This window comes from Aquarana catesbeiana, linkage group LG05, assembly GCF_042186555.1.
Source record: "Aquarana catesbeiana isolate 2022-GZ linkage group LG05, ASM4218655v1, whole genome shotgun sequence".
NCBI lineage: Eukaryota > Metazoa > Chordata > Amphibia > Anura > Ranidae > Aquarana > Aquarana catesbeiana.
Window position 1 is genome coordinate 32,473,753 of NC_133328.1, and position 24,136 is coordinate 32,497,888.

A 24,136-nucleotide genomic window follows, 5' to 3' on the forward strand; every position below is an offset into this window, starting at 1 on the left:
GGGACATCAGTGGTCTATACTTATTAGAGATTGAGGCCTATATTGGGATAAGATTAAGAGAGTTGAGCCTGATATTAGTGTTTTTGTCTTGTGTTTTGTCTTACAGCATATATGAAACAATTCAAAGACTCTGAATTCATGGGCCAGTTCATAGACAGATACAGGGATATGAGAAATTTGTGGGAGGTTAAAAACCCCTTATATCGAAATAAACCAGCTAGGAAGGCATCGCTAGAGAAACTGCTGCAATTTGTGAAGATGCAGGTCCCCGACACAGACATCGAGTTTGTGGATAAGAAAATTGGTAGCTTGAGAAGCACGTATAGGAAGGAGTTTAATAAGGTCCAGGCTTCGATGAAATCAGGAGCAGCAGCAATGGATGTGTATGTACCCAGTCTGTGGTACTACAACAGGATGCGGTTTCTGGAAGACCAGATTGAAGGCAGGGAATCACTTTCTACACTTCCATCCACCCTTCCCTCAACCCTTCCCTCAACCCCAGCTGAGGCTTCCGAGGACCAACCTGGGCCTTCCATCCTAGAAGAAGTTGAGGAGCCCAGCTGGAGCCAGGTATAGTATCTTTGAACATATTTATTGCCCGAAAATGATTGTTGTTAACTAGATGTTATTATTTATAATAAATGAATGATTGAACAAAAAGTGTTTGACATATCAATAGACAGTAGGAGCCAAAAAATGATTGGGACAAGAATGAAAAATGCTGGGCTCAGAATGATAGTCTTTTCTATTTATTAACATTCAATTTGCAACAGCCAGTTGAAAATTGTGTGTGATTGATGAACCAAAAACTAAAACCATGTCCCTTTTTTATACACAGGAAGACCTCAGCCAGGACGAGGCTCTGGAATATGGCAGACAGGAGGAGGCAGGGGTAAGTGTCACCCAGGAGGAGGCGGGGATAAGTGTCAGCCAGGAGGTGGCCAGGCCCAGTAGCCTCACCCAATCCCAGGTGCCTTCCCTCTGCCTTGCAACAAAAAGGGCCAGGAAGGGGAGTAACGTGGAGGAGGCAGCACTGGGCCTCATTAAGGACGCTAATGCGGTCCTAAAAACACCCCCCGACACTGAAGAGGCCTATGGCTGCTATGTAGTTGCAAAATTGCAGCAAATGGAGGAGGGCCGACGCCTCGTGTGAGAATATTATTTTTCAGGCCCTTCAGAAGGGCTTGAGGGGCCAAATTAGTGAGAACATGTACTTATGTGTGCTCGCCTATCCTCCTCCTCGTCCTCCTCTTGCCACAAGTCCACCTCCAGAGCCACAGCCTCCAAGGAAGGCTGCAAGGAAGACATGAAAGTGATGGCCTGGGTTCAGTCTGGTCTGACAGAAGACGCAGGCTGTTGTAGTACCACAGCCTGGGGACATACATGTCATCTGCTGCTGTTCCTGATCTCTGGGAGTCATGGACCAGATTGTGCTCCCTATTATATGGACTTCTCAGGCAACCAATTTTTATTTACAAAAAGTTGATGTGTGCCCTGGGGTACAAAGGCTTCGCAATTTCAAGCAGTTTCTCCAGCGATGCCTTCCTCTTTATTTTGTTATGAGTCAGAATAAATTGAGATTTTTTTATATGAAAATACTTGCCTATATGTTTTTCTTCAAAAAGGACAGTTTGTTTGTGAGTAGGCAGGTACATTTCGAAAATACAATGTCAAATTAACAAGGGACAACAACCAACCTCCTTGAGCTTTAAAAATACAAGATAATAATGTTGTTGTGGAAATTTGACACACAAAAAAAAAAAATTATGGCGCTCACTAGAAAATAATTTAAAAATAATCAAAAAAACAGGAGATCTGGATTAAAAAAAAAAAGATGACTATAAAAAATAATTCTAAACATTATTATTGAGATCTGGATTTAAAAACAAAAAAGATTATTCAGGAGATCACAAGAAATAATAAAAGAAATAATTTTGTCAGAACTCTGTGTGAATATCAGCAGCAAAACAAATTCATTCTTCTAGCATTATAAAGAACAAAAGAATGCACTGCATTAAAAGATCCAAAAATTTACAGCGTGGCGAATGTGCTATCTCCATTACGAAGTTTTACCAGACCGAGCGTTTCCATCTTGTACTTGATTCTGAGCATGCATGATTTTTTTTCGCGTCCGCATTGCATACAGATGATCGCATTTTCGGCTAGGAACTTTTTCTGACCGAAAAATAGAGAACGTGCTCTCAATCTTTTGCTGGCTGGAATTCCGCCAGCAAAAGTCCGATGGAGCATACACACAGTCGCATTTTCCGACCAAAAGCTCTCATCTGAGTTTTGCTGACGGCATTTCCGATCATGTGTACGTGGCATTAGTGTACCTCCCTATCGTTTTCAGCCAAGGAAGCTGCCATCTTTGCCTCTGTTTAATCTACAACGGCCATGATGCTTCACATGTGATCAGTTAAGACAGCAGCAATTGGATGGCTTGACAGTTTGGTTGAGAGCACAACCAATGGTAGTGCCAGAAATGAAACTGTTTTATGGATGGGTTTACTTCTGCTTTAAGCAAGGGTACTACACTCACAATATCCAAGGACACCTGTCGACCAACAGCTTCCATGCAACATTCTTCTATGATAAAAGGATCCCTCTTTAGGTCAGTTTTCATGATGCCCTGCAGCAATTATCTTACAATTCGGATTCCTGCAGGCTCTAAGCCAAACATCAGCTCTGTAGTATATGGGCTGCACTCCAGGGGCAGCAGCCCCAGGAGAAGAACACTCTGAGCAAGCCTCCCAAACATTTATTTTTTCTCTCAGCCACCTTATGGGTGTCCCTGGGTGAGAACAGATAACGTTTCATAACTTCAGTGGCTGGCTCTCCCACTCTTCTTCCAGAGGCAGGCGGGAGTACATCAACAAATGAAAAAAAAAATAAGTTTATATACATATAACTCCAAAATAGCCTTCTCCCCAATATACAGATGGGTGAAAAAGCTTAGCAAACAACTTATTTTGTGGGGGATTTTTTCATGACTGGCTCATAAATATAATCTGAGCTTCCTATACTATTATTAGCAAAGGCAGCTTTATTTAAAGTGGATGTAAACCTGATTCATGAAATTTGAGTTGGGCACATATATCTGCAGTATTTTGTTATCTCTCTTCAAAGAACTATGTCCCGTAGCTGTCTCCTGCCTGTATATGTGAGAGTTTACATCCACTTTAATAAATAACATACAATGAATTATATTATTATAAATTCTATTTCGGTGTGGGTTTGACCTGCCTTGTCTCATAAAAAAAAAAAAAAAAAACTTGCTGAAGTACAAATGACCCAATCAAAAGAGATTTAAGTCTCCAATTCATTGTATTGTAATAAAGAATGGCCAAGATACTGTCAAAATCAATGTCCTGATGAATACCATGAATCAGGTCAGCAGCTAAGAAGAAGCTGGAGATAACCGGGACACTCCAAAAGAAACTCAATATAAGTTAAACCTTTCATTCAATAAATATTTAGCAAGGTACCATAGAATGTGTGTCCTTAACCACTTCAGCCCTGGAAGGATTTGCCTCTATAATGACCAGGCGACCAGGTGACCGTTTTTTGCGATACGGCACTGCGTGGGCACTTTAACTAACCATTGCGCAGTCGTGCTATGTTCTACCCAAACAAAATGTATATCCTTTTTTTTCCCCACAAATAAAGCTTTCTTTTGGTGGTATTTGAACACCTCTGCGGTTTTTATTTTTTGCGACAATTTTTTAAAAAAAAAACACAATATTTTGAACTTTTTGCTATAATAAATATAAAAAAAAATTAATAATTTCTTCAGTTTAGGCTAATATGTATTCTTCTACATATTTTTGGTAAAAAAAAAAAAATATCGCAATAGGCGTATATATTGATTGGTTTGCACAAAAGTTATAACGTCTACAAAATAGGGAATATACTGTATTTATGCCATTTTTATTTTTTTTACTAGTAATGGCGGTGATCAGCGATTTTTAGCAGCACTGCGAAAATGCGGCGGACAGATCGGACACTTTTGACACTTTTTGGGGACCTTTATACAGCAGTCAGAGCTAAAAAGAAGACACTGATTACTGTATAAATGTCACTGGCAGGGAAGGGGTTAACACTAGGGGGCGATCAAGGGGTTAAAGGGGTTGTAAACCCTCACGGTTTTTCACCTTAATGCATTCTTTGCCGCAAATGCTAGAGAGAGAGCAACAATTCTATCCCAAGACCTCCCCTGTAACTCTAAACAGGTAACCTGTAAACATTTTTAAAGCATTGTCTATGGAGATTTTTAAGTATCAAAGTTTGGCACCATTCCCCTAGGGTGCGCAATTGTTAAGCGGGAGCGCGCCCGCACAGGTGTCCACCAAGGAGAGCGCTTCTCCAACGTGGACACTCGATGCAGGGAGGGGCCCAGAAGAGGAGGACCGGGGCCACTCTGTGCAAAACAAACTGTGTTTTTTTTTTTGTTTTTTTAAAATGAGGGTTTACAACCCCTTTAAGTGTGCCCTAGGAGGGTGTTTCTAACTGTGGGAAGAGTGTAGTGACTGGAGGAGGGAAATCGCCATTCCTGATCACTAAGAACAGCAGATCTCTCTCTACTCCCCTGTCAGAAGGGGGATCTGTGTGTTTACATACAGAGTTCACTGTTCTGGCTCTCTGTGGAGTGATCGTGGGTGGCCGGCGGACCCTATACCTCTTAAAGCGTCCGATGTACACCTACGGCGGTTTGCGCAGCTGCACCAACCTGCAGCCGCATAACGACAGCGGCTGGTCGGCAAAAGGTTAAAGTGGTTGTAAGTGTAAAAGGCTTTTTTACACTTAATGCATTCTCTGCGTTAAGGTAAAAAAACCTTTCCATGTCACCTTCCCCAAAACCCCCTTAACATTGTATATGTTTTTTTTAGCAGAGACCCTAAGGAATAAAATGGCGGTCGTTGCAACTTTTTATGTCACATGGTATTTGCGCAGCAATTTTTCAAACGCATTTTTTTGGGGGAATAAAAAAGTTTCATGAATTAAAAAAAAAACACACCAAAGTTAGTCCAATTTTTTTGTATAATGTGAAAGATAATGTTATGCCGAGTAAATAGATACCTAACATGTCACGCTTAAATGGCGCCGAACTTTAGTACCTAAAAATCTCCATAGACAACGCTTTAAAATTTTAACAGGTTACCTGTTTAGAGTTACAGAGGAAGTCTTGGGATAGAATTGTTGCTATCGCTCCAGCGTTTCCGGTGATACCTCATATGTGTGGATTGAACGCTGCTTACATATGTGGGTGTGATGTACATAATTTACACATTCCCTTTAAATTTTTTTTTTTTATCACTTTTATTCCTATTACAAAGAATGTAAACATCCAAGGATTAACCAAGTCAAAAAATTTGTGGACTTTGTTGGCACAAAATGAGAGAGAGAATCCGTAAAAAAGTATACATTTTATTATAACATAGTTAAAAAAACATATAAACAACATACAAACAACACCCTGTATGAACACAGTTACCAGTTACCTACGGTTCAAATATTATTTTATTACTGTATCAAGGTAAAAGAAAAATTTCTGATGCAGAAATACCTCCAAAAACATGCTCGTCGACACGTTTCACTTAAATATTAGCTTCCTCAGGACAGATATTGGGTAGTAATCAGCATGGATTAATGAAGAGTCGTTCTTGCCAGACCAATCTATTAACCTTCTATGAGGAGGTGAGCTGCCATCTAGATAAAGGAAGGCCTGTAGACTGGGTGTATCTGGATTTTGCAAAGGCATTCAATACAGTTCCCCATAAACGTTTGCTGCACAAATTAAGGTCGGTCGACATAGACCAAAGAGTGAGTACATAGATTGAAAACTGGCTACGGGGGCGAGTCCAGAGGGTGGTGATAAATGGGGAGTACTCGGAATGGTCTGGTGTGGAAAGTGGGGTCCTCCAGGGTTCTGTCCTGGGACCAATCCTATTTAAGTTATTCATAAATGATCTGGAGGATGGGATAAACAGATCAATCTCAGTATTTGCAGACGATACTAAGCTAAGCAGGGCAATAACTTCTACGAAGGATGTAGAAACCTTGCAAGAAGATCTAAACAAATGAATGGGGTGGGCAACTACATGGCAAATGAGGTTTAATGTTACTTGCTAGGGGGAGAACCTCTGGGGGAATCAAGGATGGAAAAGAACCTGGGGGTCCTAGTAGATGATAGGCTCAGCAATGCCAGGCTGCTGCAAGCAAGGCCAACAGAATATTGGCATGTATTAAAAAGGGGATTAACTCCAGGGAGAAAACAATAATTATCCCACTCTACAAGACTCTGCACCTAGAGTAGAGTTCTGGGCACCAGTCCTCAGGAAGGATGTGCTGGAACCGGAGAGGGTCCAGAGAAGGGCAACAAAGCTAATAAAGACACTAGAGGATCTCAGCTAAGGGGAAAGACTGCAAGCATTGAACTTGCTGTCTGGAGAAGAGACGCTTGAGAGGGAATATGATTTCAGTGTACAAATACCGTACTGGTGACCCCACAATAGGGAGAAAACTTTTCCGTGCCACATGGCCATTCACTAAAATTAGAAGAGAAGCGGTTTAACCTTAAACTGCATAGAGGGTTCTTTACTGTAAGAGCGGTAAGGATGTGGAATTCTCTTCCACAAGCGGTGGTTTCAGCGGAGAGCATCAACAATTTTTAAAAACTATTAGATGGGCACCTAAACGACCGCAACATACAGAGGTATACAATGTACTACTAACATAAAAACACACACACAGGTTGGAATTAATGGACTTGTGTCTTTTTTTCAACCTCACCAACTATGTAACTATGCAACCTCCGCAACATTTCCAGAATTCACGCATTCCTGACTAACAATACCACAAAACAACTTAATCCTTCCTTGGTTATTTCCTGACTGCAACTCCCTTCTCACTGGCCTACCTTCACACAGGCTATCCCCCTTCAGTCTATCATAAATGCTGCTACCAGACTAATACACCTTACTAATCGATCCATGACGATTCCCCCTCTTTGCCAATCTATTCACTGTCTTCCCCTACCCCGTCATATAAAATTCAAAATACTAACCACAACATACAAGGCCATCCACAACATTGCCACCAGCTACATCACCAACCTCATCTGCAGATATTGCCCCATTCGTCCTCTGATCTCCTCCCAGGATCTCCTGCACTCTAGCTCCCTTGTTACCGCTTCCCATGCTCACCTCCAGGACTTCTCTAGAGCTTCTCTCAATCTCTGGAACTCCCTGCCTCAGTAAGTCCGGTCAGCTCCTACCCTGTCTGCCTTAAGGCGATCCTTGAAAATTTACTTAATTCAGGGAAGCCTACCCCACCTCCACCTAAGAACTGTACCCGAGTCACCTCCATCAGATAATCCCCTGCAGCTATTACCTTTTGTACCACCTCCCCCTCCCTTTAGATTGTAGGGTCAATGAGCAATGCCCTCCTATAATAACAAAACCAAAATATACCCTAAAAGGTCCTAAATCACTTATTTGTGAGTTGAATGTTCTGATGAGGGAGCTCTCCACAAAGCATCAAATAAAAAGAAAACCAAAGGGGACTATGGATGTGGGCTCTACCTATCACCATCCTGCTCCAGGGATAATAGAAAAGTAAAGAAGTATTGCTATAGTATGTAGAATGTACCAATTACTCAATTCCAAGCATCTATCAACTCTCAATTGTTAAAATGTAATCATGATCTTTATTTCATATAAGTTAAAAACACTCCATAGACAACACATAAACATACATTAATTAAAAGCAAGGCCCTCCTATTCCATCTGTATTGAACTGTATTGTAATTGTACCGTCACCCTTTTTATTGTAAAGCGCTGCGTAAACTGTTGGGGCTATATAAATCCTGTATTATTATTATTATAATAATAATATTTTATCTCTGCTATATGATACTTTTATGGACACTCAGGAGCTGGGGGACAATGCCGCATGAGGCCAGGCAGTCATCCCTGGTCAAAGGAAGTAAAGCTATTTAAAAGGGCAAAACTAAAAACTTAACCGTTTCAGCCCCGGAAGATTTTACCCCCTTCCTGACCAGAGCACTTTTTGCGATTCGGCACTGTGTTGCTTTAACTGACAATTGCGCGGTCGTGCGACGTTGCACCCAAACAAAATTGACATCTTTTTTTTCCCACAAATAGAGCTTTCTTTTGGTGGTATTTGATCACCTCTACAGTTTTTATTTTTTCCGCTATAAACAAAAAAACGAGCGTCAATTTTGAAAAAAAAAAAAAAACGCAATATTTTTTACTTTTTGCTATAATAAATATCCCCCAAAAATATATAAAAAAACTATTTTTTTCCTCAGTTTAGGGCAATATGTATTCTTCTACATATTTTTGCACAAGAGTTATAGTATCTACAAAATAGGGGATTTTTATTATGAATTTTTTTTTTGTTAGTAATGGCGGCGATCTGCGATTCTTATCGGGACTGCGACATTATGGCGGACACGTCGGACAATTTTGACACATTTTTGGGACCATTGGTATTTTTACAGCGATCAGTGCTATAAAATGCATTGATTACTGTAAAAATGTCACTGGCAGGGAAGGGGTTAACAATAGATGGGCGATCAAGGGGTTAATATGTTCCCTAGTGTGTGTTCTAACTGAAGGGGAGATGGGACTGTTTAGGGGAAGAGATAGATCGCTGTTCATACTCACTTCTCCCCTCAGAGAACACACACAGATCCCGGCTCTCCGTGTCCCGAGCGATCGCGGGAGCCCGGCGGGGATCGCGAACGCCGGCACTTGCATTGGCTCCGTGGGCAAGCAGGGGGCGCGCAGCACCCCTAGTGGCCACAGGGCGAAGCGACGTTACATAACGTTGTTTCACCCAGCCGAGCCATTCTGCCGCAATACAACTGCGGCGGCTGGTCGGCAAGTGGTTAAAGTGTACCTAAACCCCAAAACAAAAATGTAATATATTGCAGCTTACCAATCCTTAGTTGTGGTTGTTGCATTGGTTTCCTTCTTTCAGACTGAGAACATTTTTAGTTAGTACACAAAATACCTGTTGTTCTTGACAGAAATGCAATGTCTTTGTCACTTTATGTGAAGTATAAACAAAGTTATACTACAAGTCTCATCAATCCACCATGTAATAGAGATGAACAAAAACAGACAATGTCGTTGATGTCCACCCATGTGACAACCATTACTTACAGTCACCACATCTAAGAACTGGTAAGTGCAACCAAAATTGCTGTTTTGGGGTTTATAAGAGTAAACCTACAAAGTATAACAATTCAAAGAGGAACATTATTCAATTATAAAAAATACAATAAAAAAGTCAACAGAGATAAATACTGCAGCTGTTGACTTCTGAGATATACTGTAGACACTTACCAGCCCCTGGTGTCGTGCGTGGTTTTATTCAGAGCCAATTCTCCAAGGGGCTTCGGCTCTCTGGTCCTACCTGTCACGGTTTAGCCTACAAAATTCTTACCTCTTTCCTGCAAAGATTTTGCTAGACCTGTTATTCCATTCACATGTGGTGTTTGGCTTTTGTGTTCACTTATGGGCATCGCCTGCTATACTATGGGTTTATATTCCTTTCCCTTTCTATTACTTCCTGGCCCCCCTCCCAGTGTGCTTTCCTATATAAGACATACTCAGTGCAGCCCGCGTTGCCTGAGCAACTTCCCAGTTTCTCTGAGCTCCTGGTTTGCTTTGCATTACTTGTATTCTCTGTCTGACTTACTAAATACCGTCCACAGTGTTTGATTGACTGCTGCCCGCCCTGACCTCGGCTCATTTGCCGATCCTCTTCTGTCTCCTGCCATCTGTACTCTACACACAGAGTGGTCTCTGTATTGTCAGCTGGGCATACCTGGGGGCCGTGACTTGGTTCTAGCTTGCTGCAACTCTATCTCCACCATCAGGAACCCTGGTGAGGAAGCAGGCTGGGGCTGCTGGGGAACCCCGAGTTGACATTCTACAAGGGCTCACTGCCAGGGAAACCTGACAACACCATCTTAGATTCAGGAGCTGGCTGTGACTTCCTGAAAAAACAAAAGGCAGCTCCCCATTTTGTCTGCGTGAAACACGACAGTGCTGTGGGACCAGTCCTGCAGCCTCCTGGGATGTGTTACGTGTTCCAAGAGTTTGGAGAGGGGGGGACGACAGACTAGGTGCCAGGCCAAGCTGACATAATTCTTGACCTAGATAAAGGTACTCTCCTCCAGGAAAAAAGAAAATTGTTAAAGGCGGGGACCAAGACCTCAGGATAAGCAGTACGTTCACTTTTAAATGAAGGGTTGCTTTAAAGCTGAACTCTGGGCAATTATTTTTTCTCTGTGCAATGGGGCTGTATGGGTTTAACTGTTAGTTTTTGTCTAGGGGATTGGAGAGCAGAGATACAGTAACCTAATTCTCCGATCCTCCCAGCACAACGCGTTCCTTCAGAGTCCAGTGCCGTGAGTGGCGGCTCCCGTGCGTATGCGCGGCAGTGACCTCATCGCGGCTCCGGCCACTCACACAGCCAGAGTCCACGAACCCAGAAGGAAGACCGGGTGAAGATGGAAGCGCCTTCAGCGGTGACAGCGTGTCGCTGGAAGGCTTTTGTTTACAGGTAAGTTTCACATAATGTACTAGTATGCGATGTATACTAGCACATTACGGCATTGCCTTGCAGGATTTTTTAAAAACAAAAAAAACTGTGGTTTACTATCCTTTTAACCCATGCAGATGGGCACAGCCCCACTGCATGGAAAACTTTTTTTTTTTGCCCAGAGTTAGGCTTTAAGAAATACTGTATTTACATTCTTCCAAAAATCTAGTTATGATTGTATGCTTATGTATCACTATAAGAAATATATATATATATATATATATATATATATATATATATATATATATATATATATATATATATATATATATATATATATATATATATATATATATATATATATATTTAAACATTCATAAAGCAATAACAGTAGTATTTTAGCATAATAGATTACATATCAAATTATTTCACTTTTCCTCCAAACTGTAAAGCTCTTGCTGGAACTATTAGTCTGGATGTCACAAAGAAGTGCTCACCTTTCCTGCATCCTTTGGATTTTGGAGTGCTCTTCCAACATCTAAATACTGCTCGCAGACATACAGCACACGGCCGTGTTCTGATAGACTACCAAAATCTCATTCATGCACTCTAACCCGTTACAAAACAAATTCAGCAGAGCGATATGAGAGGCTTTGTGTCACTATACAGTGCTGACACTGCCATTCCTCCCCTATCTTTTAAACAATACATCCTCTAAACCATACTCCACAGCTCAGCTGACAAAACACACTACACCCCATTATTATACTGGGTGAGACTATGATACGGGACAACCCGCTATCTGGAGTAATTAGCTTTTATTTTATTTTAAGGCTCATTTAGTTATATAGTACAGAAATCACATGTGATGTAGCCATAGAAACCAACAAAGCTGACTATATGATTCTCAATAAAAGTAAACTGGTGCTCTGCCCCCCCCCCAAGCTACATGTACTTATCTTTTATCTTCATTCCTCAGCTTTGATTAGCCGCTCGGGTCAAAGAAACCCAGTCTTGGATAAGCACAGAGCAGCTCCAGTTGGAGCCAACACAAAACTAACAGCTCTTTCTGCCCCATGTGACAGTACCAGACAAAATCAGCAAACACTAGAACTGTCTCATTAAGTGAGTAACATAGGCATGCGAGGGGGTGTGCCAGGTGTACCTGGGCACACCCTAATCACTCTGTGCAGCACTGATTTTCCCTACTGCCTGGGCTTCCCCCTGTGTTACACCCACGCCACCACCCCCCCCCCCCTTCCCCGACAGTGCTGCTGGCGCTTCCCTCCTCTCCTCTCCTCTCCCCTCGGCTGCTGCGGCAAATGTTTCAGGATGGAGAGCGGGGGAAAGGGCTAGTCAATATGTAATTTACCAGCCCCTTCCTTTTCTAAATGAACACGGTGAACACACTCTTATGCCCCGTACACATGGTCGGACTTTGTTCGGACATTCCGACAACAAAATCCTAGGATTTTTTCCAACGGATGTTGGCTCAAACTTGTCTTGCATACACACGGTCACACAAAGTTGTCGGAAAATACGATCGTTCTAAACGCCGTGACGTAAAACACGTACGTCGGGACTATAAACAGGGCAGTGGCCAATAGCTTTCATCTCTTTATTTATTCTGAGCATGCGTGGCACTTTGTCCGTCGGATTTGTGTACACACGATCGGAATTTCCGACAACGGATTTTGTTGTCGGAAAATTTTATAGCCTGCTCTCAAACTTTGTGTGTCGGAAAATCCGATGGAAAATGTGTGATGGAGCCTACACACGGTCAGAATTTCCGACAACAAGGTCCTATCACACATTTTCCGTCGGAAAATCCGACCGTGTGTACGGGGCATTACTGACTGTGTTTACTATGCTTTAGTTTGTAAATGAACAGGAATCCGCTCAGCACAGAGCACTTCCCATTAATTTACTGTCAAGTGCAGCTGAGGCTGCAGAGAAAGGCATGTGTGTTTGATCTTCGGGGTGTACTCCCTAATGCAATAGGCTGTGCACACCTATGGCGAGTCACATGCTTCCCATACCTGTAAATGCCAGTTATTTTTACTTTTTTTTACCAAAGTGGCGGGGGAGAAAAGAAAAGACAAATATATACTGCTGGGCAGGGTCGCAGACAAGGGGGTACCACCAGTCCTCCAGTACAGGGCCCAGGCCAGCAGGGGGGCCCAGGCAGCAGATTAAATTATATTTGGCCAGGGAAGGTGATCGGCAGCTGAGAGCTGGCTTCTTCTCCTCTCCCTCATGCCAGCTTCCAGCTGCAGCAGAGAGAGCCGTACATGCGATCGGTTCTTGTAAAACCCCCCTGCTACCCAGGCTCCCCCTGTGTGCTTTGTTCCGCTCCTTCTTGACGGCAGCTACAAGCACACAATAGTATCTTTCGGGATGGACAGTGGGAGAAGGGTCCAGTAAATATGTCATATTTACCAGCCTCTTCCTTTCCTGAATGAGTGGTCGGTACTTACATCACTCACTCTGTTCATTCGTAACTGAAGCATAGTAAACTGTGTTTATTTAGGGGGCCCTGTGTGGTTGGCTGTATGGGGCCCTGTGGTTTCTGCTGCTGGGGTCTGGGTATGAGAATGAACATGTAAGAACAATATTTTCTGTGATCGTACATGAACTTGGGGCACCGCCCCAGATAAACATCCAAAAGTCTGGTGACTCTCACTGTTGGGTGCAGGCGGAGAAAAGACAGAGGTCGTCCCAGCTCTATACAAACATCAAACATTGCTGGAAAGAAGAAGTTCAAACTGTCACACACCAGAACAGTCCAGATATAAAGTCAGTAAAACTCAGCTTCAGCCTGGCTCCATTCAGGCCACGCCCCGACACATTTCATCCCACCCACAGGGCTTAGTCATGGAGGCGGGGATCTGGTGTATCCATAGGCAATAGCAATGATGCATAAGTGCCTAACGCTACACCAGATCCCACCTCTATAATAGGTCCTGTGGGCAGGGCGAAGTGAGTCAGCATGTGAGCTGGATGGAGCCGAGTTTTACTGACATTGTATTTGGGCTATTCTGCTGTGCAGCGGTTTGAATCTCTTCTTTCCAGTACAATATTCTCACGTCCCTGGAACTGACTGTAAATGTAAGTGGGTGCTGTAGCGACCACTGGCTGGAAACTAAAGACATTCAAAGCAAGAAATGTGCCACCAGCACACCAGATATCTTTCGTATGGGTCCAAACCTTTATTCAGCGATCACAGAAAACAAAAGCAATGTTTCACAAAGCCTTGCAGGACACCTTCATCAGGCATATGACAAGTGCAGTGCAAAACAGAAAAATATTTAATTATTATTATTATACAAGATTTATATAGTGCCAACAGTTTGCGCAGCTCTTTACAACATTAGGGCAGACAGTACAGTTACAGTACAATTCAATACAGGAGGAATCAGAGGGCCCTGCTTGTTAGAGCTTACAATCTAAGAGGGAGGGTCAAGTGATACAAAAAGGTAATAACTGTGGGGGATGAGCTGATGAAAAAAATTAAAGTACAGCAGGGCCGTTTTTTCGACTGGGCATGCTGGGCAGTTGCCCGGGGACCCCACTTGCCTGGGGGGCCCCACCTGCCCAGCGACCAGTGGCGTTGAAATCTCGGCTCTGTCCCCCACACTTTCTATTTCCTATGTCCCCGTGGCCTGCGCTCCAGCCGTCATGTTTAGTTTCCGGCTGCCCCTGTGATTGGGCGAATGGGGTCATGTGCGGCTTTCCTCTTCCAACTACCGCTCGGCGCTGACATCATTGTCATGCACTGGACACCTTCGGCTCAGCTCGGCTCAGTTCGGCTCCCCTGGTCCTTGGCTCTCCACTTTCAAGAGACATGACTCCGTTTGGTAGACCCCTTGGACCCCAGCCTTGGCCTAGTCCGGCCCCATGTCCTCCCGCACTGCAGGTAACACCATCTACTAGACATGGCCACGTTTCTGCCCATAGCCCGCTACACTTCCAGACAGGGATTCCATCCTCCCCAGCATGGTCGCTGGTGCCCTTCCATGATCGACCAGCAAACCCTCTGGCTGTTGGTTACCTCTCCATGCCTGTAGGCTTCCAGTTGTCAGTGGAGTGGAGTGTGTTGTAGTGGTCAGTGTAATGTGTGTGTTGCAGTGGTCAGTGTAGTGTGTGTTGCAGTGGTCAGTGTAGTGTGTGTATTGCAGTGGTCAGTGTATTGCAGAGGTCAGTGTAATGTGTGTATTGCAGTGGTCAGTGTAATGTGTGTGTTGCATTGGTCAGTGTAATGTGTGTATTGCAGTGGTCAGTGTAGTGTGTGCGTTGCAGTGGTCAGTGTAGTGTGTGTTGCAGTGGTCAGTGTAGCGTGTGTTGCAGTGGTCAGTGTAGCGTGTGTTGCAGTGGTCAGTGTAGCGTGTGTTGCAGTGGTCAGCGTAGGGTGTATTGCAGTGGTCAGTGTAGCGTGTATTGCAGTGGTCAGTGTAGCGTGTATTGCAGTGGTCAGTGTAGCGTGTATTGTAGTGGTCAGTGTAGCGTGTGTTGTAGTGGTCAGTGTAGTGTAGTGGGTATTGTAGTAGACAATGTAGTGTAATCGTCAATGTAGTGGACAGGAAGGTCAATGTACTGGTCAGTATAGGAAACAAGTTAGTCAGTGTAGTGGACAGGTAGGTAAGTGTAGTGATCAGTCTAGGAATCATGTAGGTCAGTGTAAGTGTCAGTGTAGTGGACAGTGTAGGAATCATGTAGGTCAGTGTAGTGATCAGTATAGGAATCAGGTAGGTTAGTGTAGTGGTCAGGTAGGTCAGTGTAGGAATCAGGTAGGTTAGTGTAGTGGTCAGTGCAGGAATCAGGCTGGTAAGTACTATTGTGTAAGGGTCAGTGTAGGAATCATTTAGGTCAGTGTAAGGGTCAGTGTAGTGGACAGTGAAGGAATCATGTAGGTCAATGTAAGGGAAGTGGTCAGTATAGGAATCAGGTAGGTCAAAGTGTAGGATTCATGTAGGTCAATGTCAGTGTAGTGGTCAGTATAGGAATCAGGTACCAATAAATATAGCCTTATTAATAATTTGCATTTTTATTCTCGTGCGTGATTGTGTAGACAGGGCCCCAGTGCACTGTATTGCCCGGGGGCCTATAATGCTCTTAAGATGGCCCTGAAGTACAGTTGTTAGCTGGAGGCAGAATAGGCATCTCTGAAGAGAAAAGTTTTCAGGGATCACCTAAAAGTGGATAGAGTTGGAGATAGTCGGACAGATTGGGGTAGGGAAGTCCAAAGGATGGGAGGGGCTCGGGAGAAGTCCTGGAGGCAAGTATGGGAGGAGGTGATGAGGGAGACAGAGAGCAGGAGGTCTTGGGAGTAATGAAGAGGACGGTTTAAGATTGCCCTGTATTTGGCTCCATCCACCTTCCCACCAACTCTGATCAGCTTCCCTGTCCTTGCTGAAGAAAAGCATTCCCACAACATAATGCTGCCACCACCATGTTTCATGGTGGGGATGGTGTGTTCAGGGTGATGTGTAGTGTTAGTTTTCCGCCACACATAGAGTTTTGCTTTTAGGCCAAAAAGGTTCAATTTTGGTCTCATCTGACCAGAGCACCTTCTTCCACATCTTTGCTGTGTCCCCCACATGGCTTCTCGCAAACTGCAAATGGTACTTCTCATGTCTTTCTTTCAACAATGTCTTTCTTCTTGCCACTCTTCCATAAAGGTCAGATTTGTGGAGAGCACGACTATTAGTTGTCCTGTGGACAGATTCTCCCACCTGAGCTATGGATCTTTGCAGCTCCTCCAAAGTTACAGAGGGGTCTCTTGGCTGCTTCTCTGATTAATGCTCTCCTTGCCCGGCCTGTCAGTTTAGGTGGACGGCCATGTCTTGGTAGGTCTGCAGTTCTGCCATACTCTTTCAATTTTTGAATGATCGATTGAATCATTGAAAAAAAAGTAAATTTTGAAAAAAACAATATTTTTTACTTTCTGCTATAAAACACTAAAACACACCCAATAATTAAAAAAAAAAAAATCAAATTTCTTCATCAATTTAGGCCAATGTGTTTTCTGCTACATATTTTTGCTAAAAAAAAACACCAATCAGCGTATATTGATTGGTTTGCGAAAAAGTTATAGCGTCTACAAAATAGGGGATAGATTTATGGCATTTTTTTTTCTTTTTTACTAGTAATGGCGGTGATCAGTGATTTTTAGTGGGACTGCGACATTGCTGCGGACAGATCGGACACCTAACTGACATTTTTTACACTTTTTTGGGAACCAGTGACATTATTACAGTCATCAGTGCTAAAAATATGAATTGTTATTGTACTAATGACACTGCCAAGGAAGGGGTTAACATCAGGGGCGATCAAGGGATTAACTGTGTTCCCTGGGTGTGTTTACTAACTGTATGGGGGATGGGCTACCTGGGATAACACAGAGATCCGTCTTCCTGCAAAGCAGAAAGACAAGCTCTCAGTGTAATCCCCTGTCAGAACGGAGATCTGCCTTGTTTACTTCGGCAGATACTGTTCTGTCTCTACGGAGAACGATTGTGGGCGGTCAGTGGATATCGAGTCCGACGAACAGGCTGATTGGCTCCCCCCGCAGGACACTCGACACTCGCACTCGCAGAAGCTAGTACACGTATCACCGTATCGATACGGTGATTAGCGCAGGGGGCTGAATATCAATTCATGCCACACTTTCCAGATATTTATTTGTAAAAAAATTTGAAAACCATTTATCATTTTCCTTCCACTTCACAATTATGTGGCACTTTGTGTTGGTCTATCACATAAAATCCCAATAAAATACATTTACGTTTTTGGTTGTAACATAACAAAATGTGGAAAAATTCAAGGGGTATGAATACTTTTTCAAGGCACTGTATTAACTATGCTATTAACTTGTTACACATCCAGACAGCTGCCACCAGGTGTTTGTATTGGAAACACAGACCTTTCACAATATCTACACTAAATATTCTGAGTTTTTTAGGATATCTCTGTAATACTCACTGTCATGACAGATAGGGCTATTTTCAAAGATTTACAATCTTATAGCGCTCTTCAAAGAGACAAGGTTTTTCTGTTCTGGCTTACTGCATTAGAGATAAAAGCCAAGGAAAACAGTGCAAACAAAATGTTTACAGAAAAAGATATTGCAAAAGAAAAGAGACAATTACAACAACAAAACAAACGGGTTAAGAATGTATTATTATTTACTGATTATAGGTACTTATATAGCGCTGACAATTTACACAGCGCTTTACATATATACAGTATATTGTGCACTCACATTAGTCCCTGCCCTCAAGGAGCTTACAATCTAAGGTCCCTAACTCACATTCATACATACATATACTAGGGTCAATTTAGACAGGATCCAATTAACCTACCAGCATGTCTTTGGAGTGTGAGAGGAAACCGGAGTACCTGGAGGAAACCCACGCAGGCACAGGGAGAACATGGGTACTTGAAGTACATGACCGCTGATTTCTCAGTTCCTGTTCTTCTCGGAGCAGGGACAGGTGACAGTCAGTCACCACTCTCTTCTCTACCCCTCCAGTGCTCACTGGAGTGCTGGGCTGTGCGTAAGGCGGGAGCAGATGGCTCAGGCTCTCAGCAGCTTGCTTAGACACTGAGCCAGCTGCCGGTCAGGCATCCAGGTGAATCCTGACATTTAAATCAGTATCCTTCCAGAACTTGGACCAGCTCTGTGATGTCAGTCGGCTGAATCTGGGTCACAGGAGTGCAGAACTAAGTGCATTCCTGTGACTCAGAAGAGAAGTTTGGCCAAGAAAAAGCTTTGGACATACTTTTCTTTTAACAAAACTCATGGGTTTCCGGCAAAGGTCCAAGATTCTGAGTCTCTGGGTTCTCAGAAAATAATACTGTGGGTAAACGCTTTGTTTCAATGGTAAAGGAGAGCTCCAGATTGTTGATGTAGCAGCATTTTGTGGACCTTCTGGGGGATGTCACTAAGCACACTTTTCACCCTATCACCAGGGTTAAGGGATGGGAGGCAGGCATGCTGAAATGTGTCATAATTATCCAGCAGACCTTTCCATGATGTCAGTTTTCCTAAATGTGGTCATGTTTTCATTGTACCACATACTACAATTTGATAACTCTCATACGATTGTGTAGCATTCAATTATTATTCCATACACTATTTTACCTGCCTTTACACGCACATTAACTTTAAGTGCACAAAGCAAGGCCCATAAAGACATGGATGAGCGAGTTTGGGGTGGAGGAACTTGACTGGCCTGCACAGAGTCCTGACCTCAACCCGACAGAACACCTTTGGGTTGAATTAAAACGGAGACTGTGAGCCAGGCATTCTCGTCCTTATCAGTGCCTGACCTCACAAATGCGCTTCTGGAAGAATGATCAAACATTCCCACAGACACACTCCTAAACCTTGTGGAGAGCCTTTCCAGAAGACTTTAAGCTGTTATAGCTGCAAAGGGTGGGCCAACTCAATATTGAACTCTATGGACTAAAACTGGGATGCCATTAAAGTTCATGTGCATGTAAAGGCAGGCGTCCCAATACTCTTGGTGATATAGTGTATATCTGATGATGATAATACAGGTTCATACAGGGGGTAGAATGCATTTATATCACCTCCTGTATATGATAGCCTAAGCGTTAGTGGAACCAAATTACTCATTAAATGTTAATACTTTTAACTAGATGCTTGTTATGAACATCGCTTTAACATATCATTTGATATGATATTTGATATGAATTGTGAGTTTAAGAGGGGCTGTATACAGGTCATATAACCCAGGTTATCAGTATAGATCAGCCTAAATGGCTTTACAATATCAGGTTATCAGTATAGATCAGTGTAAATGGCTTTATGATATTAATTAGCACCGTGTAAGAGATTTTATTGTATTTCAGGTATCCTTAATGAACTTAATTTTCCTAAGGTCCAGTGAATCACAAAACTTGGATACTATTAATATGCTTCCGTAGGCTAATTCCAGTTCTCTGGGTTTCAGTGTGATTATCTAAGTGCTGATAGCGCTTTGTAGATTTACTGTTAATAGCCGTGTTGATACCAGGATGTTGATCAACTACTAGACTGCAGTGTTTGGTTCCATTCCCTGCTAGATTAGCTGTGCTCCATCCTATGCAAGCATGTACCTGGAGGGGTGGGAATGCCAGTTGCTCTTGGGTAATAGATATATTGATGATATTTTCACAATATCGGATAAGGATAGAGCCTTATTGGATGAATTAATTCATCATTTGAACATGAACGCCTTTAATTTAGGATTCACAATGGCTTGTCAACAACAAAAGATTCCTTTCTTAGATTTTTAAATACAGAAAAGGGAAGATTGCACTCTTGCTAGTGAGCTTTACTGTAAATCATTGGGTAATACAATTTTACAAGTTAGCAGCTCCCTTCCATCTCTCATATCTAAGTTTATTCCATACATTCAGTACTTACTAGTGAAACAAAAATGCTTACAAAAAAAAAATTTTTTTGAAGAGAAGCGAAAGCCCTAAGAGACAGGCTATTAAAAAGTGCCTAAAGAGCGCCTATCAGAAAGCCAATAGTCATACTCGTGACTCTTTACTGTTTGGGAAAAAGGTTCAAAAAGAGGGTCATAAACTTAAATGTTATACTAATATTGCTCTACCCCCGCAGGAGATGCTAGGTAATTTGGGTTCTCGACTCCAAGAACAACCTCAGCAATGTCAGAAATAAACAGTGCATATAAATATTAACTGCAATGAGAAAAACACTATAACTAGTCTAAAATGCATTCTAGGAGAATGGCTTAGATATGATGCAATGTCCCCTGAGAGGTACTTCTTAGCATAAGCAATAGATAAAGGTCTCTATGTAGCAGCTGTAAAGGGACAGTCTTTAGTCCTAACTTGTCAACCGGCTAGCACTAGGGCCCAGTTGTATCATTGGTGCACATGAGAATAGTCCCAGTAAAGCTTGCAAGCAGCAAGCCTGCCACTAGATGGCTGTATGATCAGTTGCTAAAGGGCTCAGTATCCCAACAGCAGATAGTAAATCCCCACAGCAGCTCTCCAGCGATATTGCAGCTCACCATCTGGTCACAGACAGCGATTAGTCCACTCTGCATGCAGGTGACTCTCTCTGTTGGCTATATCTGCCAACATTAACTGTATGTAAAAAAATCAGACAGGCTGTTTGTACCCAAGTCGATCGATGGATCAAGTTGGGTACAATCATCCTGCCCATACACGGACCCCCGGCGGCTCTCTCGGCTCCTCCCCGCATCAGATAACCCCCTGGGAGAAGCGCTCTCCCGGGGGGTTACCTTGCGGGCATGCTCCCGAGTCCAGCATTCGGCATCCACAGATGCCAAATGCAGGACTCGGCCCTGCCCCCCGGCGGCCACGTCATTAGATTTGATTGACAGCAGCGGGAGCCAATGGTTGCACAGTGAAGACAGTCATCAAGTGGAGAAAATACGGCACAACAGTGAAATTACCAAGAACCGGACATCCCTCCAAAATTGATGAAAAGACTAGAAGAAAACTAGTCAGGGAAGCTGCCAGAAGGCCTACAGCTACATTAAAGGAGCTGCAGGAATATCTGGCAAGTACTGGCTGTGTGGTACATGTGACAACAATCTCCCGTATTCTTCATATGTCTGGGCTATGGGGTAGAGTGTCAAGACGGAAGCCTTTTCTTACGAAGAAAAACATTCAAGCCAGGCTACATTTTGCAAAAAAACACATCTGAAGTCTCCCAAAAGCATGTGGGAAAATGTGTCATGGTCTGATAAAATCAAGGTTGAACTTTTTGGCCATAATTCCAAAAGATATCTTTGGCGCAAAAACAACACTGCACATTACCAAAAGAACACCATACCCAAAGTGAAGCATGGTGGTGGCAGCATCATGCTTTGGGGCTGTTTTTCTTCAGCTGGAACGGGGCCTTAGTCAAGGTATAGGGAATTATGGACAGTTCCAAATACCAGTCAATATTGGCACAAAACCTTCAGGCTTCTGCTAGAAAGCTGAACATGAAGAGGAACTTCATCTTTCAGCATGACAACGACCTAAAGCATACATCCAAATCAACAAAGAAATGGCTTCACCAGGAGATTAAAGTTTTGGAATGGCCCAGCCAGAGCCCAGACCTGCATCCGATTGAAAATCTGTGGGGTGATCTGAAGAGGGCTGTGCACAGGAGATGCCCTTGCAATCTGACAGATTTGGAGTGCTTTTGCGAAGAGGAGTGGGTAAATATTTCCAAGACCAGATGTGCCATGCTGATAGACTCATACCCAAAAAGACAGCGCTGTAGTAAAATCAAAAGGTGCTTCAACAAAGTGTTAGTTTTTAACACTTAGGGCCCTTTCACACTGGGGCGGGCGTCGGCGGTAAAGCACCGCTATTGTAAGCGGCGCTTTACCGTCGGTATGCGGCCGCTAGCGGGGCAGTTTTACCACCCGCTAGCGGCCGAGAAATGGTTAAAAACCACCGCAAAGCGCCGTCCCATTGATTTCAATGGGCAGGAGCGGTATACACTCCGCTCCTTCACCGCTCCGAAGATGCTGCCAGCGCATCGCTCCAGTGTGAAAGCCCATGAAAGCAGCGGCACTTTAGGGTCGGCTTGCAGGCACTATTATTAACGCAATAGCGCCTGCAAACCGCCCCAGTGTGAAAGGACCCTTATGCAAGCATATTTTTTTTTTTTTTTTTTTACTTTCCTCCACCTAGAAGATTTCAGTTTCTTGTTCAACTGAGTTGTACAGTTTATAGGTCACTTTAAGAGTGAAAGAAGTTCTGAAATGATTTATCTTAGTCTCGTTTTTTTTAAATCACAGAAATCTGACATTTTAACAGGGGTATGTAAATTTTTATATGCACTGTACATCTGCCTCATCAGGTATAGCCTCTTTGAACTGCTAAGGGAGGGAAGTTAACATCTCTGGAACCCAGGGAGTCGTAGAAAAAGGAGTTATTGGGGGCTGCGTGTGCATCTGAACCTGGTTAGTAAAAGGCACTCTCCTTCAGCCCTAGACACAGAGTCTTGAATGTCTTCATGTAAATACAGTCATAGAAGTCTTTAGCAGGGCCCAGATTTGAAGTGGAAATATCTTTGGTGCCTTAGACAGCTATAAAGACAATAAAAGGACTTTGTTCCAAGTGGAAAATTTCAGTTGCCCTTGGAAAATGGGAACACCGTAAAATTCTAGTCCCTTCTTGGATAAAGTAAATTTACTGACGCTTGTGAAGCTTCTAAAGAATAAGACAACTTAGAGAGCTGTCAGTGCCAACTGAAATTTAGCTGAAATTAATCCAGGATTTGTCACCTTATTGATAATCTGTTTCTGAATACGTTCTGTAATTATTTCCACTCTCCATTTCACAGCCTGGTTTCATGAGATATGATTAGCGGCTTAAATAGAGATTCAGCCACCGCCAAACTGCAGCAAAATATGTATACGAGTGATAATCTGTCATGGACCCTGCGATATTTCTTCATCACCGTTATATTTTCCTATCTCTCAGGTGATTGTGGATATACTAGTGTTCAATTCGCTGTATCACAATTCCAGTTTAAAAATATCAGTGCATGTTTATCAAAGTAGAAATTAGTAATTATAATTACATTTAACTATTCTTCTGTTTTTTTCTTTGTTTATGAATGCTTATTTAAGGTCGAGATTAACATTTAATCCTCAGCATATCAATGGAAATCAATTGATTACATAGATTTTTAATGTTCAAATATGCTCACTCTCTCCTGGGATGAAATCAAAAGTATAGTTTTAGAGAACTGATTAGAGAATTGATTGGACTAAACTAACCTTTGAACCAACCTATTAGGGGTTTGAGGAAATTTACCTTTGCCTTAAATTCAACAAAAATGCAAAAGAAAAAGAAAAGATTCTTTACTCCATTTAAAACAGTACAGCTTGGTCAAGGACCATTCAGCCTGTGATTGGATAGTGAAGGAACAGAAACAAGCTGATGAGGTCAACCTTGTAATCCTCACTCCTGTCAATCAGCTCTCTGTGCTATGTAGCAAAGCTTGATTGGTTTGCAATGCTGCTCCTTAAAGTGGTTCTAAAGTCAGAAGGTTTTTTTTTTTTTTTTATCTTAATGCATTCTAAACAATTAGGACAGGGGTAGGTAACTTTGGCCCTCCAGCTGTTTTAAAACTACAAGTCCCATGAGACATTGTAAGACCCTGACAATAACAGGCATGACTCCTAAAGGCAGAGGCATGATGGGATTTGTAGTTTCACCACAGCTGGAGTGCCGAGGTTGCCTACCCCTGCATTAGGATTAAAAACCTTCAGTGTGCAGCGGCCCCCCTCAGCCCCCCTAATACTTACCTGAGCCCCATCTCGATCCAGCGATGTTGCATGAGAGTCTCGGCTGTCCAGGACTCTCCCTCCTCCCTGAGCTGAGATATTGGCTCCCACTGCTGTCTATCAAAGTTAGTGAGCCAATGAGGAGAAAGAAAGGGTGGGGCCAAGCCACAGCTCTGTTTCTGAATGGACACACAGAGCAGCAGCTCAGCTGGGGTGCCCCTAAAGCCAACTGCTTGCTATGGGGGCACTCGGCAGGAGGG

At 43.0% G+C, this 24,136-nt stretch overlaps 1 protein-coding gene across 7 annotated transcripts in view; it reads right to left on the bottom strand.

Moving 5' to 3' along the window:
* DYNC1I1 (dynein cytoplasmic 1 intermediate chain 1) overlaps positions 1 to 24,136 on the bottom strand; it is a 646,676-nt gene that overhangs the window by 598,056 nt on the left and 24,484 nt on the right. Inside the window, exon 1 of one of the 7 annotated variants that reach the window (XM_073629569.1) lies at positions 11,076 to 11,197. The exons of the other annotated variants lie outside the window; for them this stretch is intronic. The gene's annotated coding sequence lies outside the window, so the exon portion shown is untranslated. Of the gene's footprint in view, positions 1 to 11,075; positions 11,198 to 24,136 lie in introns of those variants that run through there. 7 annotated transcript variants of the gene reach the window in all.